This window comes from Eulemur rufifrons, chromosome 1 (genome assembly GCF_041146395.1).
Source record: "Eulemur rufifrons isolate Redbay chromosome 1, OSU_ERuf_1, whole genome shotgun sequence".
Taxonomy (NCBI): domain Eukaryota; kingdom Metazoa; phylum Chordata; class Mammalia; order Primates; family Lemuridae; genus Eulemur; species Eulemur rufifrons.
In genome coordinates this window covers 81,084,482-81,101,353 of record NC_090983.1, presented here as the reverse complement: position 1 = coordinate 81,101,353, position 16,872 = coordinate 81,084,482, and the positions used below count along the sequence as shown (strand labels likewise).

The 16,872-nt window shown below is 33.7% G+C and overlaps 1 protein-coding gene across 2 annotated transcripts in view; it reads right to left on the bottom strand.

Annotated features, from left to right (window-relative positions):
* Positions 1–16,872, bottom strand: part of LRP1B (LDL receptor related protein 1B) — a 1,768,615-nt gene that overhangs the window by 523,181 nt on the left and 1,228,562 nt on the right. The gene's annotated exons all lie outside the window — the stretch shown is intronic.

Genomic DNA, 16,872 nt, shown 5'->3' with positions numbered 1-16,872 from the left:
TTAGTAACATATTTTATACAGATATAAACAAAAGCATATTTCAAATTAATATGTAATGCAGATTTTATTTATGTATTTAAACATGACCATAGTGGTTTTGTACTATGCATATTTATAAATGAACAGTAAAATCTAACAAAATATCTAAATAATTATAAAAATGATATCATTCTCCAACTTTCTAGTTTAAAAAGTGTTTAAGCTTTTAATCATTAGTAATGGAGGCATTACTGGTTTCTCCAAATTTAACCTCTTTTATTTCTTGCAGTTTGTGCCCCGTTCTTCAAATTTTTATCAATTTACACTGTTACCTCATACTGAGTGTTTATTTAATATTAGGGAATTTACAGTGTGTGACAGATGAAAAATAGAGTACTGACCCTGCTTACTACAAACTAGCATTCTAGTAAAAATTAAGCCTTCATTATTATATTATTTCAAATTGTCATAGCAAAACTGTAAGAAAAATAGTATTCCCGTTTCAAAGATGGAGAATCTGAGACTCAGAGAAATTAAATAGCAGTCAGATTTACCTGTCTGGTCTTCCTATCTTCAAAACTTGTGTTCTTTTTAAGACTCCATGATAAGAGTATTAAAAAATTTAAGGTAATGCAGTAATTTAAAATAAAATGTACAATTGTAAAGGATTTGAACAATTTAGACTTTTCAACAAGAATATAATTAATAGCAATTGGGACCACAAATAAATTTCTACTAGTAGTTAAAGTAATATTATTTAATTTGTGAACTATAATAAAATCTTAAGCCCCCTAGCTGACTGAATGGATTTCCCTCTTGGCCAAGGGGACCCCAGAAAATCCTAAAGCTGAGTTGGTGGCCATGAGAAGGGAGGTCAGAAATGCCTTGTCATGCTGCCCTCCCTTTTGGAGATTTCCTTTGTAATAATGAGATGCTAAATTATTAACAGGCCTAAGGCTATACAAGACAAAGCTTAAACCACACCTTTAAGCTATCAATTTACTTAAAAGATCACTTAAGTTTCAGTAAAAATGTCCAGTGGCTTGCCTCTGATTAATAGACATCCTTATCTTCAGTTAAAACATTGCAAGACTTTAGACAAAGCATTATTTCTTTAACCAATCACAAATCAAAGAATCTTTAAACCCACCTATTAGCTGTAACCTCCTCCCCTTGAGATGTCCCACATTTTCAGGCCAAACCAATGTATGTCCTTCATATATTGACCTTAGGCTTTGATGTACAAGTCCTGTGTCCATGAATGTATAAAACCAAACTTTAACCCAGCTACCATGCGTACATTTTCTCAGGACTTCCTGAGGCCAAGTGCACCAGGCCAGTCACATACATTCCACTCAGAATAAACCTCTTTAAATCATTTTACAGAGTGTGGGTCTTTTTCCATTAACAAATTCTATGAACAAAGCAATGCAGTTTATACCTTCAAGGTAAAATTATGCTCATTCAAATGCCAGGAGGTTTTGACTGAATCAGAGCCTAGTTTCAGGTACTTCAAGAACCATAGTTATACTCACATCAACAATAATCATATTTTATTGAATCTGATTTTGTATAATGGACAATTCTAAATATTGCAAACAGATTATTTCATTTAATCTTCACAACAATGCTACAAGTAATACTATTATGAAACTATTTCACAATGAAGAACACTGAGATAAAAAGATATTACGTAGTTTTACCTGGGTCATAGATTGAATGGTGGCCCAGGTTTTAGAACAAACACTGATTTCAGAATTCATGGTGTTAGTCTCCTATCTATAGTGTTCCCTTCCATAAATGGATGGAATTGAGCCTTCCCTCTCCTGACAGATAGATATGGAGTTTATATTATGATGATGAATTTGAGTAGCCCTATTTACCTATTTTTTAATTCATACCCACAAATTTACATAAAAATGGAGAGGTTCCCTGTATAAAAAGGGGTAGAGCCTTTGACCACTTCACTAGAAGAATCAATTTTATTAAAGGTGTAAAGCACAGTATATTGGACTGAGCATATGTGTTTCTCCTTCTGTCTTTTCTGCTCTGCCACTGTTACAGAAATATAGAAACATTAAACAGAATAAACCCATAACAACAAAAGAATGAAGGGCATATAAAAATGTATACAAGATAGTTTGGGGATAGAAATAGAAAACGAGGAAACAGGTAGATAAAATTGCAGCCTAGAATGTGATAAAAGAGGGCTACAGAGAAATGGAACCCCCCTCTCTCTATAGAACTCTAGATGACTTTGATTTCAGCCTGTAAAGAATAACAGTGGGAGTGCAAAGTAAGGTTAAAAATTGGGTGATTAAAGGAGGATATTTCTGTACGTAATACCACTTACCACCTTCATCTCCCCTGCTCTTTGCTCTGAATTTACATAAGGCTAATCGCTGGTAGAATCAAATAAATAACCCATAGCTCTTTTCTACTATATTCAGTAGAAAGGTTTGGGATATTAAGGCTGGGGCCCTGCTATAAAGTTCTCCTCATTCTGACATTTGTGGAAACCAAAGCCTGACCCCAAGCTCCCTCCTAAAGCAAAACCTGCAAGTCACAGTGTCCAGTGCCATGCAGAGCTCCCTCTCAGGGAAGGCACCAAGTGAAAACAGTTCTACTTCCATAAAGGTAGAGGACACACAAAGAGAGTACAGAAATTATATGCTTGAAATAACAACAGGAGGTTATAAAGAAGGAAGTGTTAAAGAAACCAGAATGTGAATCCTTAGAATAAAAGTATTATAACTGAAATAAAAATTTTGATAGAAAGTTTAAAGCTGAAGAAATCCTCAAGGAAATATAAAAAAAGAAAAGAAGGGAAAAAAGAAACAGAAAATGAAAGTTCTCCTCCTAAGTTACATGGGTTTTAAAAGAGATCATTGAGAAACATGCACATAAAATAATTTAACATTATTTTTCATAACTGAAGGATACCAGTTTTTAGAATGAAACAGCCCAACGTGTTCCTGGCAAAATGGATAAAAGCAATGAAATGGTAGAATAATAAGGCAAAGAAAAGACTCAAAGTTTCTAGAGAGAAAAAAAGTAATAATCAAAAGACAACAGCATAATAGCATTGCACTTTTTACGTGAAACTTAAAATTGAGAAGATAATCACATGCCTGGGAAGATTTAATACAAAATAATTTCCAACCTGGATTTCCATACTCAACTAATCCAATGTAAACATAAGAGACATTTTCAGACAACATTGTCTTGACAAATTTGCTTTACAAAAGCTCTTTCTCAGAAAGCTGCTGGAAGTTGTACTTCGCCATATGAAGGGAGTAAACTGGCACAGAGTGTTTGGTATCCAGGAAACAGAGAAGACAGGCAAAGGAGAACTCTCCAAAGTGGTGGTGAATAGAGATCCCAGCATGACCGCAGTCAATCTAGAGAGCAAGCTGTCCAAATTGAAGCAGGACATCATCGAACTTCCGGAAAAATGTATCGTGGAGGGAGGGCTTAAGATCTTCAGATTGAATAGTATCAAGTCAAACAATTATCTACAACTTGTAAAAATCAATAAATATGGGCAAATATCAAAAGACATAGACAAAATGGTTGAGATCCTGCCTACTGCCTAGGAATTTGTGGAGGGTGGAGAAAGGAAGCATTATCATTTGTGACTTCACTAACTACATATCACGCTAATAGCTTCCAAACCTCAATTTTATGCCTAACTATCCTTCTCTTAATCATCACCCCAAATATCTAACTGCATAGTATGTATTTCTACTTGGATATAAGAAAGCCATCTCAACTTTACATTACAAATTAAAATTCATTTTATTTTTCCCGATTATGCTTCTTTCCCAGTAGACGGCACAGTCAGTCATCTTCTCCCTCCCCAGCTCCACTGCCTCTCCCAGGCCCCTATCTAAACTGCCCATTTAATTCTTCATCCTCGTTATCTCAGGAATGCTTTACTTCTTCACCTTCCCCACAAAAACTGCCTAGCTCAGGGCCTCATCACTTCTCATTCTCCTGCCTGCCGTTGCTGAGGGAACACTGGAGTGATCTTTCTAGAATGCAAATCTGAGCATGTCACTCTGGTGCTCAAAACTCTCCAATGGCTTCCCCCTGCCAAGCCCCTTAGCATACCACAAAGGCCGTCTACGATTGGCTGCCTGCTTAATTTTCCATCACCAGATCTGTTACGGCCCCTAGCGCTCCACGTTCCAGGAATATTCAATTACAGTCAATTTTCAGTTTTCCCGGGGTAATGTTATGGCAAAAACACAAAAGAAAATAACCAAAACGCAGCTTACTTGTAAAGAAAAACAATTAAAAGCGCTGTGAACTGGAGAAATATCTACATATCAGAATGAGCTTATTATTCATAATCATGTATGAACCATTACGTTTTTACACTGTACCTAAGGCAAATCAGAAACGCCCCTCCACCTGGACAATCAGGGGTGGGTATGTTTGCTTACAGCAGTCTGTTTGCCTATTAGCTGCTCGTATGTGTGGGAATAGCTCTCTGCAGTGTGTCTGAAGCCCTCTACAAAAATCCGTTTCTTGTGGCAGTGATAGAAGTCTCTTTTCCTTGCCTTTCCTGAAGACTTTTTTTCTTAAGTAGAGAAATTGGAGGCCAGTGAAGGTGGGTTGGAAAACACTGAAGAACAAAGCCCAGAATTTGTGACCTTGAACTGACAGATATGGCCCTAAACTCTTTCAATTCATTGTTATATTGAGAGACTTGCCTCATTCAGAGCTGAGGGGCCAGTATAGGGTTATACGGAGAAAAACTTAAGAATGGCAGGTAATTTAATTTCCAAGCTCATGGCTTGACGGTGTTGCCAGTGAACTAGTATTTGTGCAATGTGAAGGGGAGAATGACAGTGAAAGGCAGGAATTAGCTGACAAAAACAAGGCAGCTCTGAATGACTACTTGCTGGGATATTTAGAAAATAAAAAGCAGAGTCCATTTAGTGAAATTGATGTTACCTACAATTGTTTTTATTAGGGAAAAAAAAAGAGAAGGAAGAGGATGATGGGGAGGAAGAACCCAGCTAACAGAGTAAACTATTTGAACATTTTAATTAAATACATTTGGATTAAATATCCATTTTATATTACAAATTATGTTTGTGTCTGAACTGTTTTATTTTTGTTCTCCTTCTATTTTCCATTACATAGTTGACAGGTTAATATCAAATTAATAGTATTTCTATTTTCCAAAAGGTGATAATTCCTAAACATCCCTGTGACTTTTTATGTTCAACTTCCTCCATCTAGAATGCTTATCTCCTCTGCTACACTCACTACTACTCCCATTATCTGAATAATGGACACAAATTTCCAAACTCAGGTCAAATGGTACCTCTATCGGAAGCTTTGCTAGCCCCCAAGAGGTAGAATGATTCACCTGATCCTTTGTGGTTTTGTGGTCTGGGTAGAATTCTATTACAGCATTCATAGTCATAGCACTTTATTTATTTATATGTCTGTCTCCTTGATTAAAACGTAAGATTCTTTAGGGCAGGAAATATATAATATTTACTCTTTTATTATCCATGCATACACAAAGCCAGGCACATGGATGGTTTTTAAGGTTGGTCGAAAGTCACAAGAGTAGGTGAGAGAATGTAGTTTGGAAGCACACAAGCCTTGTTTGATACCTGGCCGTGACACTTACTCTCTGAGTGATCTTGAGCAACTTACTTGGGCTTTAGTATTAGTCCCCTGACATGTAAAATGAGAAAAATTATACTATATTCATATAATATACAAATTATTTACCCAAGTGACTTGAATGGTAAGAACAATAATTAGTAGCTATATAGAATGCACAAATGAATGATTCAATGAAAAATCTAAAACACACATGTGACTGTACTGATTCTATTACATAAACAATTCAAAAAGATATTTCCATCCGCTATTAATAGGAATGTGTGTACCACTATTTTTTCAGAACCATGGATGGATTTGCACTACTTCTCTGACTTTATACCACCTCTCTTGTGTCTAGGAGGGATATATATTTGCATGGAGACTAGTTAATGTTAATAGTGTAATTATTCTCAGTGGAAAAAAATAATGCAAACTGCCTGTAGTGATCACTTACAAGGGCTCATTGCCATCCTTCTAATGCAATGGTCTCTGATCATATGCAAAGTGATATGAGGGTATGGGAAATAAAATACCAGAACTTCCTATTTATATTTGATAACCATTGTGAACAAGTGAGATTAATAGTGCTCAAAAAAAAAAAAAAAAAAAACCTTAAACTTTTTTTGCCCTTTATATATGCATGGTATAGGGAAAAAAATTTGAGAGAATCATTTTTCCCCTTATTAAGGGGGTTCAGTTTAAGCAAGGTCTCAAGAGGGTTAAGTTAGATGATGACCCTCCCTGTTATGAACATAATTGCATCCACTCCAAATTTATATGTTGAAGCCCAAACACCCAATGTGACTCTCTTTGGAAATAGGGTCTTTAAACAGATGATTAAGATTAAATGAGGTCATCAGGGTAGGCCCTAATCCAACAGGAATGGTATCCTCATAAGAAAAAGAGACAGCAGGGATGTGTGCACAGAAAGGAAAGACCCTGTGAGGACACAGGGAGAAGGTGGCCATATGTAAGCCAAGAAGGCCTCAGAAGAAACCAAACCTGCTGACACCTTGATCTTGGACTTGCACCTTCCAGAACTGTGAGAAAATAAATTAAGTCACCCAGTCTGTTGTATTCTGTTATGGCAGCCCTAGGAAACTAATATACTTCTCTGTATCTATTTATTTATTAAGGGTTGAATAGAGTACTGTAGAAATTTTTAAAAAAAGTCTGAGACATTTGGAAGGTCCAGTCTGAGAAGCACAACTGGAGCCACTGAGAGAAAACTCATCCTACACTCAAGCAGATCTGAACCTTAGCTTCACAGCATATTCCAATTACTACATCCAAATTACTTGCCCAGACCTCTGCTCCTTCCATTGCCATGGCTACCACACTAGGCCCAGCTCTCATAGTCTTTCACCTGAACTCCTCTAACAGCTTCCTAAAGTTCTCCAGCTTCTATTCATGTCCTCTCCCATAGTCCAATCTTCACATAGTACCAAATACTCCTTTTAAAACATAAGTCCAATTCAAAAACTCCTCTGTGTAACCCTTCAATTGGCTATGAGAGTGAAGTACTCTGTTTTTACAACAGTGGGTAAGTTCCTCAAAACCTTTCTCCCTTGATCTTCCTCTCCTCTAAATGAAGCTCTTATCACTCTAGCTATACCAGCTGGAACATGCAAACACTTTCTAGCCTTAAGAACTTTTATTTGCCATTTTAGTTGCTTTGGAAAGCTCTTCGTTAAAAATTTTCACAAAGCTAAATCTTTCTTGTCATTTAGATCTAAGCTATCTTTCCATGGTAAATGGGGACATTTCTGAGGTTGGGTGCCAGCTCTCTATTCTGAGTGTGGTGTGGCCAGAAGAGGGAGTATCTAAAGCTTAGCAATTAAGCTCTTCCTCAGGAAGTAGCCCTGGGTTCCTCTTAGAGATTGCAAACAATATGAAGATCAATTTAAAATCAAAATAAGCAATTCTTATCATTCTGGACAATTTCTGAGGCAGGTTACATTAAGAGCAGATTGGACTTCTAGGAAGGTTGTGACTTGGAATAAAGTATGTGATTAATTAAATGAATATGGTGTTACTTTGTCCTGACAGGATGACAATCTCTGGGCTTTCCAGTTATACTTACTTTAAATCAAACAAGATCTATGTCTATATTTTTTAGTAATTGTTTTTTATAACTTCTACCCATTTCCAAAGGGGGCAGAAGAAGCCATAATAAACCATGAGTCAGTCAGAGTCAACTATCCATGGATTTTTACTATGGAGTTTCCTAAAGCTGCCTTGCATCAGATTGACCTGCCAGCTCTGTCGATATGAACTTAGTCTTTGAAGAGGGTCAGGATATGCCATACCAAAATATGCCACTTTGGCATAAGGATTATTCTGAGCTGAAGGCAACTAATAATCAGCAGATATGGTAAGAATTCTCTACCATCCCCTTTTCTACCTAAAGTAGAGCATAAATTTCCCTTGTGAAGGTGTCCTCTCTCCTGTACCATGAAAAGGAGAATAACTCTTATTACCCTGGAGAGTCAGCACTGAAAATGTGAATAAACAAACTTTACTAAAATAACTGTTATCTTTTATTAGTTTCCCCCATGTATTTCCTAGTCACTTTCTCATGATTTATCGTCTCTTGAAGCCCGAACCCCCTTTCCTTTGATAAAATGGTATATAAGTCTCCCAGGTTGAACCATTTCCTTGAGTTTTACTTCTTTTCTGTGAATTCCATGTACATAGAATATTATAAAAATCATATTCCTTTTTCCTGTTAATCTGTCTTTTGTTAGTTTAATTCATAAGCCATCAGACATTGAACCTAAGAGAGTAAGAGGAAAAGTTTTTTTTCTCCCTAATACCATTCTGAAGTTTCCAATCTTGGGTTTTGTTGAGATTCCTGTATCATATTGAGTTCATACATATTTTTATATTAGACACTTCCTCTTACTACTTGAGCCATCCAGAATGAAACACTCTATTCCTAGTAACCAAACTCCATGTATAATAGTGCCAATCACAATTCTACAAAAATTCCTGATATCTTTAAATGTCAGTATTTTTGCTGATTTTTTTTTTTTTACAATTTACTGTATTAGGATTAATACTATATAACTTCAACTTTGGTTTCAATTAATCTAAATCCTTTTAACAGTGTGCTTCTTCAGCAATTTTTTAAAAATATCACATGAGAATCCACAAGCTAGCCTTTTATTCTGGTTTGAACACATTGTATATTATAAGGTTTCAATATTTTAAAAACTGCTTCAAATGCCTGTTCTGTCTCAGATAATTTATTGTTCTATCCTTATTATTAAAATATGAACATCGTTGTAGTTACCACCTAACTGTTGACACTGTCAAATAATTAACACTGCAAAATTTACTGACTAGAAATATATGTGCAGGTATAAATATATGACTAGGAAAAAAGTTAAAGTCTAAATACTGTCCCAAATAAAAGATCTTTGGTGCTGCCATTTGTCATGTCTCTGTCTTACATAAATAATTTGATATGATATATTTAACCACTTGAAAATGAAAACATGTAAAACCTCCATATTGTAGCATATTTCAGGGGAAAGTTTTCCATTTAGTAATCAGTTACAAAGGTATTATGTCATTGCAACCCAATACTTTCAATCGAATTGAATGGGATATCTGCCAGCTGAAGGATACTCCTAAATCAGAAAATAAGAATAAAACTGCTGTTTATAAAGTGAATATTATTCTATAATATTTTATCTTATAGTTTATTCCACTGTGATGTTATGTTTTAAATGTAAATCATAAAGTGAACAAAAATGCATGTAACCTTTATAAAGAAACTCTGAATGAACATCATTATGTTATGACTTCATTGGATCCTCAGTTTCATACCTGGAAATGCACTAAATATGGGCTCAGAATATTAGAAATAAATCATAATATAATATTCCTAATAAGAAATATAACTCTGAATGTTCAGATACATACAGTTTTCACTATATTTGGGATTTATTTTTTTATTTTAATTTTTTTAAAATAAGATGGTTTGATATATTTGGAATTTAAAGAAAAATAGTCATCGTATTGATTGAAAAAAAATTCTTAAAGATATACAAGTTGATTTAGAGATGTCATTTTAGTTATGTGACTAGTAATCACAATATTTATAATGTCAAAAAAAGAATTTAAACATTTATATTATATATAGGTAATTGTTTAAATAAAAATATCACATAAGCATGCAATGAAATATACCAAGTATTCTCCAGCTTTAACTAGATTTGTCAAAACCACAAATCCCCACAAAAAACCTGGATGGCCAAGTATCATGAGAAAAAAAAAAAACAAAACAAAACATGAAATGCCTAGAGTTAATTTGCATAGAAATGATTTGAAGGCAGATTAGCTATTTCAAAAAAGGAAAAAAAAAAAATACATGTTTCAAGGAGGCTGCCCAGAAAAATTTTCAAAAAATAGAATATACTTAAATAATGTTGAAATTTTACTCGTTTATTATTTGTTATGGCTACTTTATATAAATATGCAGCTTTTATGTATTCTATTGTTCATTCAATAGAACTATAAGAAATATTCTAATTTTTTAAGGTTTTCAATATTTCTCCATTAAAGATAATGCTGGAGATGATGAGATCAATTCCATCCTTAAGAGAGCAAAAAATTTCTTCCAGATTTCTTAGTAGTCTAAGTGCCACAAGTATTAAGTCTCCTTATAAAGAATTCTGGGTCACCTACCTGTCCTTCTAAATCTCATCAAATATCTTTAGACAATGCTGTTATCTATAACCGAATCTTTTTTCCTTCCATACATAATCTTGTTAGGAGTCAATTCAGCACTAAATAATCTTGTCACTGGCTTTTTGAGTACCGTCCGTCGTTGATACGTCTGTATCAAAACTACATAGAACAATTACATCTACAATTTAAAAACCTAAAAGCATGGTATTTTTAAAATGTGCACCCAATTATGGCCTCTTATTTTTTCCTTTACTACTCAAGATATTTCTTGAATGGCTACATTGTTTAAATATGGAACAATATTAATTAGAATTAAATTGATGCAGACATGTATTTCAACTTTGTAATGTTTAATACTCTTCTCACACTATATGAGATTGTGCTGATACTGATCATAAAAAGGAAGAAAAATTTAAACATATTGATATTCATGCACAAATCATTTTTAAAGTATATCTAAATCTAAATCTGAAATGAATCTAATCACAGGAGTAACCCCAACTTTCCTGTGATCAGATGCCATCTATCCAAATCTGGTTCGGGTTAAATAAAATTGGCTTGTAAAAAGGGTTCAGGTCTGATTGGTTAGCTCCAGTTTAAATGATTAATACTCACCAGATCATGACATAATTCCAAGATATCTGTTACATTCCAACATGAGATTATACCTATAGCATATGAGCAGACTTCTGGAATAACCTCTTCAGTTCTCTTGATTCATTCTCAAGCTCTAATTAAAATGCTATTGTAATTATATTAACTCAAAAACCTATTATAAATCTAAAACATTCTATGTCATTTTCTACTGTAAGCATTTTACTTTTTAAAAAAATTAAACAGTAGACGTGGGGTGATATGTAATAATTATCTCTTTACTGAAAAAATCATAATTTCCAAATTTGTTCTTTTTTTGTTACTATAAACATTGAACAATGTAAATTTTTTCTCTGAAAATGATTCCAGATAAAGTTAACATTTAGCAGTTTACAAAGGGGAAACAATCACTATTTAATGCTTTTATGTATGATAAAGCTGAGATGATTTAATTATTCCATTTATGTTAATGACAACATTCTCTGATCACTAATTATAATCTGGTTGCAAAAATAGTACTATGATGTGTTTTGATATTGTTGTATTTATCCATCCTGCTAGGTAATTAGCATTAAGAAGAGCAACATATTGGAACACAGCATTTTAAGGTGACAAAAATTGCTGGAAGAGTATCACATATAGTACTTTGGAGATTTCTCATAGTACTTTTAATGTAAATTTTGATGGGCAATTACTTTTCATTAATGGTGGTTTGAGTACTTAGAGAAGACAACTATGTACCATACTTAGTGCTGGGCAAATTGCCTGGATATACTTCACATATTGCCGTTACTTTAATGAATGGTGTTATGGCAATTAGAAGACTGATGGCTTAGAAAATGTAGGTGGATGTATTTGAAGTTCCTTGAACTAAGTGACATTGCTCAGTGTGCTCTACAAAGTAACTTAGCTCTTTTTGAAAAGTATGATTTGAAAGCAGAATCACTTAAAATATGTAGCATAATTATAGTGCAAAATAAACTAGATTATATATATCAAATTACAGATGGAAGTGCTATACAAGTTAACAATTAACTCACTGGATATTTCACTGAAAAGTGGTTGTACACAAAATTTTTAAGTAAATAAGGAACTACCTGAATATTTTAAGGTGAAATATTACTTCTTGAGCTTTTCATTATTTGTATTTTCTTAAGTAGAACATGCTCACATAGCTCAGTCAGGTATAAACATTATAATAATTATACAAATACCTAATATGATTGTCCTGCTGATCATATATCTAAGAAAATTAATAATTTTCAATACCTGAGACAGGTAGCAACTAGAATTATTTTTCTACTTTGTTTTAAAGACATAATTAAAATAATATTCTCAGCATTATATTCAATGTTCCATGAATGCTTTCTAATGAATAATATTTCATAAATACATGATCTCAGAAAACTGGTATCTACAGATAATTTTCAGCCAAAAAAGTCAATCTTTTTACAAAATAAGTTAACAATTTTTCTAAATCTAGATGACTTTAACTGGTATAATACAATTCCATAAATATACAAAGCATTCGAGCTTTTAATTTTAGAACATTCAAAATTACAACAGCAAACTTCTTTAAAGTTAAGTTTGTTCTAAGTAATTATAATTATTTTTTTCATTTGACTGGTTTTATAGTTTATTATTTCTATAAACATTAACAGCTTGAAATAATCATATTTACTAGAAATATCTCTTCTTTCTTACTGAAATGCATGATCATTAAAATGCATAATCATTAATAGTAACATTAGGTATAATAAATTGGAAATAAAGCAAAACACATGAAGCAGAACTAATTTCATCATTAATAATTTTATGCACATGAAAGCTATAAGGTTTCCTTTAAAGAAGTAGAGTTATTATAGATTACTTTTATTTTTAGTTCATTGTTAATATATTATATGCATATGTTAGCTATACATTCTATTTCAGCATATTACTTTAATGGCAGCGGTGAAACCACATCAAACTTCACGTATTTTTTAACCATAGTAAAAGCTCCATAGAGGGAAAAAGTTTTATGACTGTGGCACGTAAAAAAAAAAAAAAAAAAAAAAAAAGATTTAGTCCCTTCTCCTACCTTCTAAAGGCAAAAGGTGTTTAAAAATACTGTCAAATAGTCAATTTCCATTTCTTGCTTTCTCTCCGTTAAATGTTCTTTCCCCAGATTCCTGATGACTCACTATAGACTTCCTTCAGATTTTTCTCAACTGCCACTTTCCAGTGAGAATACCATGACATCTCTACTTGAAATTGTAATTTTTCAGGCTCCTTCATGCTAACCTAACTCTGAACTCCCTATTCTTATGCCTGCTTGAATTTTCTCTTATTAGTATCTTTTGCCATCTGACAAATTTGATTTCATTTGTTTACTTGCTTATACACTGTTTTATCCCACTAGGAATATCAGTTTCCTAAGGGCAGAAAAATATTACCTGTGTTATACACTGCTGTATTCCTGGCACCTAAATAGTGCCTGGCTCATAATAGTTACTTGATAAATTGCTGAATCAGTAAATGAATCAAAACTGGATCAAATATATTATTAGTATGAGAAGATATCATAAATAGGTATAAAAATAAAGGAAGAAAATCCTGACCCTTCTTCATTAAATTACATTTAACAAAAATAAAAAGAAAAGAAGTATATTATCTTCCTCCTCCCTTCTCTGCCACTCTTTCTCTCCAAGAAAATATCATACCATCAGCTTTTATAAATATCAGATGTTTACTTTCTTTTTAAGGATTTCTATTTTAACCAAAATTTTTAAAAATAGGCCTACAGTTACAATTTCAGGCTTTACAGAGATGATTGGCCTATGAGGGTCACAGGGGGTCTTTTTTTTATAGTTCAGGTTTCTTCACTGGGGCAATGTTGACAATTTGGTCCACATATTTCCTTAGTTTGAGGGGCTGTCCTGTGCCTTGTAAAATATTTACAAGCATCCTGTTCTCTACCTGTTAAATGGCAGTAGCTGCCCCCTGTACCCCATAGCTGTTACTATTTAAAATGTCTTTAGTCATTTCCAAATGTCTCCTGGTGGGCTAAATCACCTGTGGTTGAGAATCAATGGTGTAATGGGAAGGACACACACAATAACTTGCTTTCCTTCTGTGTCCACCATGTGAGGATACAGCAAGAAGGTTGTAAAGCAGGAAGTGAGCCCTCACCAGGAACCAAATCTTCCTGCACCTTGATCTTGGACTTCCCAGCCCTCCAGAATTTTAAGAAAACAAACTTCTGTTGTTTAAACTTGCAGGGTCCCCAACCCCTGGGCCGCAGACAGTTACCAGTCTATGGCCTGTTAGGGAGCAGGAGGTGAGCTACACAGCAGGAGGTGAGGAAATGAAGCTTCATCTGTATATATAGCTGCTCCCCATTGCTGGGGTCTCCGTGGAATCATTCTGAAACCATTCCCTCACCCTGTCCGTGGAAAAATTGTCTTCCATGAAACCTGTCCCTGGTGCCAAAAAGGTTGAGAACTGCTGGCTGAAAACATCCAAGCTGACTAAGACAACCTCATTTTTAATGCTACATAGTATTTCACTGTACAGATATTACATGATTCATTTGGCTGGTCCTTTTTAATGGACATGTAGATTTTTCCCTTCAGGCTTTTGCTATTACAAATACCATCGCAAAGTATATACTTTACATATGTCTCGGTGCATGGATAACTTAGTGTAAGTATATCAATAGGACAAATTTCTTTAAAACACAGGCTTTAAAGTCTAAGCATCATGGATTAGAAAGCTTGCTACATTATTTATTAACTATGTAACTCTGATCAATTAGGCTAGCTGAGACTCAGCTGGGACTAAAATAAACAGTGTTAATGGTACCTCTCTCAGGGGATTGTTGTGAGAATTACACAAGTTAAGATTTGTAAATTAAATACTAGAATTTTTTATTTAGACTATTAATTATTATTAAAGAAAATAATACTGTTAGGCCCAGCTGTGAGACTGCTTTTAAGAACCTAAAACTCTCTGAACACCAAAGTTTTTGTTTTATTTTAGAACTCTTTCTCTTATTGTGTGTTTGGTTTTTGTTTTCCATTAAGCTGTTTAGTTCCTTTAAGAACAGACGCAATCCAATATATCCCTTCTTTTCTTGCTTCTCTATATACATATGTATATGTAATATGTGCCAGAAATGATTGATTATATTTTATACATAGATCTTGTTATTCATTTTCTTCCCTTTTCAATTCAAATCCTTATATTTTAAAATTTTATTTTAATATTTGTTTCAATAAATATTTAAATTCTACAATATATTTATTGCCATGGTCCTTCTACATAAACATTTGTCTGCTTTGACTGAAAATATATTTTGATTGCAGTGGCAGATGTTTTTGTGTAGAGATAGTCATTGTTTTATTTATTCATATATTCTACTATTACTTGTCTAAATGTACTAAGTATAAAGCACCTTGCTGTGTGTCATGAGTGATGCATATATGAATAAAATGTCATCCCAAATTATGGAGAAGTGAGACATATTGACACATGATTAGTATCAGAGACAAAAAAAATATTCTACTACATTAGGAAAATATAAATGTATTCAGAGAAGAGAAAGATCTCACATCACATTGAGATAAAGTTAAAGTAGGTCTTAAAAGGTAGATAATACTTCACCCATCAGGGTAGCTGATGAACATAGAAAACACTCAAAAAAACAAGGAACAGTGGGGCATAATCAGACAAGGAGGAAACAGTTTACCTGGAGGTGGTGCACCTGACTGAAAAGGGTTAGAGGAAAAGCAAATGAGAAGTGGAGTTACAGTATGCAACGCTCTTCCTTATAGAAAAAACACTACTTGAGTCAGAATTACAGAGCTGTGTCTCATGGGATGGAGTTTTAACAAATCTTATTGATCCTAAGTTTCTTTACAAGATGGGACCAATAATGCTGTGACAAGCAAGATTTGAATAAAAATGAGACAAAATGAACATTTCTGAATAACTTGTGTTTATTTCAGCCTCTGAAAATTGTCTCAGTAGGGCGTGCCACAGCAGGTCCTAATATAGCAGGTCTTAAAAGTTTGGAGATTGGAGATACAGACAGAAGTTAAGCGGCTATTTCAGTAGCTCAGACAAGAAAAACAAACACACATAAACAAAACAACAACAATAACAAACAGCAGGACAGGGTTATCATATACAAAAAGAAAATTGTCAATCCAAATATATTTGAAGATCAAGGAAAAAAACTGGTCCCACTATCCTCTGAGCTTGAGGCTGAATCCCTGGGGAAGCTAAAGAATTACTACAGAAAAAAAGAACATCAGGAGAAGAGCTGATTTAGAAATGAGAATTCAATTTCATTCTATTCAACAAGCAATTTTCCTGTGATTGCCAATGGAGGGTTTTCATTCCCTTGGGGGAATCAAGAAAATCTGTAGGATCATTTTTGGCTACCAAAATCCCTAGGAAATATTACTGACAGTTATTGGGCAAGGGATCAAGGATGGTGAGCATCTTACAACACATTGAAAATAAAAATTGTTCTATTTCCTATGTGAATACTGAATATCTCACTATACATTTATATTGATGAAAAACCTTGTGTGTGTGTATATATATATATATATATCTGAAGTCATAACTTAACTCAATTTTACATCTAAAGACAAAACATTTTGTACATGGTTTTAAGAAAACTAAGTTTTCCATGAATGTAATTGTTCTTCATATTGTTCATAATATTACTAAAAATTGTTCACCACTTCAGAAAAATCAAGCCATCAACAGCAACTCCACTTGTTATTTTAGAGTTGCCAGCACAGCGTACCTGCATCAGTCTGTATTTTTAGATATTTCATTTCCAGTGATTCCTTATGAGTAAAACCATCTGCTTCTTCAAATATAGTTGTGCCCAGAGCATTTGTATATTGAACTGATTTTTTTTTATTTTAAATTAATCTCCTGTTATTTCTCGTTAATATTAGAGTCAGGGCATAA